The following is a 3,214-nucleotide window of genomic DNA, read 5'->3' as shown; positions in this document are numbered from 1 at the left end:
ATAGTTTCACTCTCTATGTTTTTACACAGAACTCTGCATTCAGTTATTAGTTATTATTAATGTCTGGCTCTTTTGCATCTTTTGTCCTGTCTCCCTCCTGTGTGAGGCCATGTGATTGTTGGGACTTTCTGTATGTTATTGCAGGGTCTTTATCTTACAAAATAAAGTACCTTGAGCAAATGTTGTGGTGATTTGGTGCTATACAAATAAAATTCAACTGAAAAGAAGAGTTATAGAAGGTCCTCTATTGTAACGGCACAAAAGAGCACAGACACTTTCAAAAACTCATGAGGATTTATGAAACATTAATGAAAGGAAGGCATTTCTTAAAGCTAAAGATGTTATGTGGTTTTTGACTGTACTGTACATATACAGGTTTCTGTGGTCTACTGTAAGAAAAAAAGTATGAAGATTTGTTTTATTTTAAGATGTCAACAAACATTCCAGGGCACAATTAGTCATCTGGAATTAAAAATTCACACCCAGATATACGGGGTCTCAATTTTAATTAAAAGTTAAGAGAACAAAACAAAAGGTATGGCTTCTTCTAGTAAGAAAATAGTTGATATCATGGTCTTACTTGAAGCCTTGGTTTGAGTATTTCAGTCTCGTCAGTCCACCGAAGAGGCTGCCTCTATAAGCAGTAGAAGTGTTGTAGGTCTTAATGTCACTGGGTGACACATTCACCTGCACTCTGAAGTTAGTGTTACCTTAAATAACAAAGGAGGGTGAAGTTAGTTTACCGAAGATAAGCAGAAAAACAATAAAGGTGATCTTTTTGCTTTATAGCTTACCCTGAGCTGATGTCCCACTAAAAAACAGCAGCAGCAGGGCTGCAGAGAGGAGAGCAGGCTTCTTCATTTCAACTGCAGGGCAAACATAAAATTTTGATATGCAAACATGAACACAAACATACGTTGTGGAAAGCAGTTCCTGAACACTGAGTATCATCATCCCCAAATACAGCATTTATAATGGAATAAAACCTCTTCATGTTTTATTATTATTTTTATTTGGTACGTGAGTTTATCAAGTCATCTAAAGGTTCACCTAATAATCAGTATTGGTAGGGTATTTGTTCTCACAACCAGTGTTTGGGATGTTGGCATTGCTCCGATTGTCAGCATCTCCCCATTATTTCTAAAAGTGAGGTGTGCAATATTAAGGAAGTTCAGCAAAGTTAAGCTTTTCTTGCTTGATAAACCCTAAAGTCTAAGTTGGAGATAAAGAGTATCTCATTAGTGGCCATCAACTTTCCCTGTTAAGTCAGGCTTTCTGCTTCAGACTCTGAATGCCCAGGATTTCATGTGTCATGTTATCCCTGTGAGTGTAGCCTACTCTAACCAGAGACGTTAGCAGATGATAAAATGGTGACAAAAATCTGTAAAAAACATGAAAAATGTAACAGAACCGCACAGAGCAGTAAAATAAACATTTTAATTCAAGTAAACTATTTTAATGTTGACCGCTTTGGGTGCTGCCTTTTATTTCTAATATAAAGACTGCATGTTAGAAATCTGAAACCTTAGACTGGTTACATTTAAATATTAAAGGTTACTGTGCCTTTGAAAAAAAAGGAGACATGGAAATCGCTTTAGTATGTTAGTAGATCAAAGGTAAACTGCTTTTATTTATTATCAATGATATTTAAAGATATTCTTACCTTTTTCAAGTTCTGTTTTCAATAAATGTGTAAGAATGCAGCCGTGGAGGTTGTAACTTTTCAGTTGAACAGTTCCTCCTCCTCAAGTCGAAGCTGAACTACAGATTAGGAACTTTTATACCTCTGCGCCACACATAGCATTATACAGAAACAACCAATGATGATACACAAAAATAACCAAGCCCTTTACTTGTGCAATCAAAAAAAAGAGAAGCTTAAATCTGTGTTGACTAACCATGGATGTTTTCGAATGACAAAAGGTGACCATGTATATTAAATTGCATAGGAGGACTTTTAATTTGAATAACATTTGCTACATTTGGCATTTTTTCTGCATTTAATCGTTTAAATTGCAGGTTCGAATTCGACCGGCGAATTTGACCCCTAAGTGATTTGTCAGACTTCAGCCTTCTTCTTTACATAACTGAGCACTTTTATTGCTTGGTAGTTAAATCACTGTAATGAAAAAATCAAACAGTCTCAAATGCAATATGTAAGCTATGTTGAGAAATGGTAATACTATGATGTGGAGCTGTATCATTTGGAAAATGAATACCATGTTGTTGTTACCATTCATAGCATTCATGCTTCACAAAGGTAAGGTGTGCTGCTGACAGAAAGGACATTGTGTGGGTTTAACCTTATTTCTAGTTTGGTACCGAAATGTCTTAGAAGAATTTTTAGTGTATTTTTCCTTCCTTTTTGACTTTAACTTGAAATTGTCTCTCTCTACAGTACAGTATCATTTCCTGCTCCTGTACTGCGCCCGGCCTGCTTTATTCTTACTGACATGGCACAAATCAGTGATGCAGATTTAATGCACACTTTAACTGAAATATAGCAAAAGTTCAAAATGTTCTGATAATGCAGGGTTGATGTTTTTGACTTACAAATTTAGAAATTTGTTCTCTAAATAGCATCAAAAACATTAGCTCAGGTAGCCTACTATTAGCTAATTTTAGCTTTCTGAGTCACTACTCTGCTTGTGTATTGCGAGTTACCAGTAAAGGAGCTGATGTACTTTATTATTTTACTTGTTAAAGATTTCTATTCCTATTCTGAGCTGCATTTCTTGTTCACAGAACAGCTCCAGGTTATAGCGAGTCAAAGGGTGTTACTTATCTGTTTTCAGTTGCAGTAGTAGTTTTCAGTGGTCTTAGCCACATAGTCTAGGCCATCTTTATGTAGAACAATAATTATTTTTTTCAGATCCTCACAGAATTATTTGCCATGAGGTGCCATGTTAAACTTCTAGTGACCAGCATGAGAGTGTGAGAGCAATAACACCAAGTTTAACAGTTTAACCTCCCCCCTATTAAAACCCGTGACCTTGTAACACTAGCGAATCACATGACAACGGGAAGGGAAAGGGCTAGTTGGGCACAGTTTGGACATTTCCCCTCAGAGGTTTACTCGCTTTTGTTGTCAGCAGTTCAGACATTAATGGCTGTGTGTTGAGTTATTTTGAGGGGACATCAAATTTACACAATTATACGGAGCCCCGCAGGGGACATGGGAGAAAAAAACAATTAAGACGCAAAACTTTTGCGA

General features: G+C 36.4%; 1 long non-coding RNA gene across 1 annotated transcript; it reads right to left on the bottom strand.

Annotated features, from left to right (window-relative positions):
* Positions 1–35: 35 nt before the first annotated feature.
* LOC102314336 lies at positions 36–3,206 on the bottom strand. The gene is made up of 3 exons (XR_315856.2): positions 1,664–3,206; positions 795–866; positions 36–710 (listed from the first exon to the last, which is right to left on the bottom strand). It is a non-coding gene; the product is annotated as an uncharacterized LOC102314336 (long non-coding RNA).
* Between the last annotated feature and the right edge of the window lie 8 nt (positions 3,207–3,214).

Source organism: Haplochromis burtoni, unplaced genomic scaffold (assembly GCF_018398535.1).
Source record: "Haplochromis burtoni strain Fernald_Lab_line unplaced genomic scaffold, NCSU_Asbu1 Contig_63, whole genome shotgun sequence".
NCBI classification, from domain to species: Eukaryota; Metazoa; Chordata; class Actinopteri; order Cichliformes; family Cichlidae; genus Haplochromis; species Haplochromis burtoni.
Note: the sequence above shows the minus strand (reverse complement) of the source record. Positions and strands in the feature narration are given on the sequence as shown.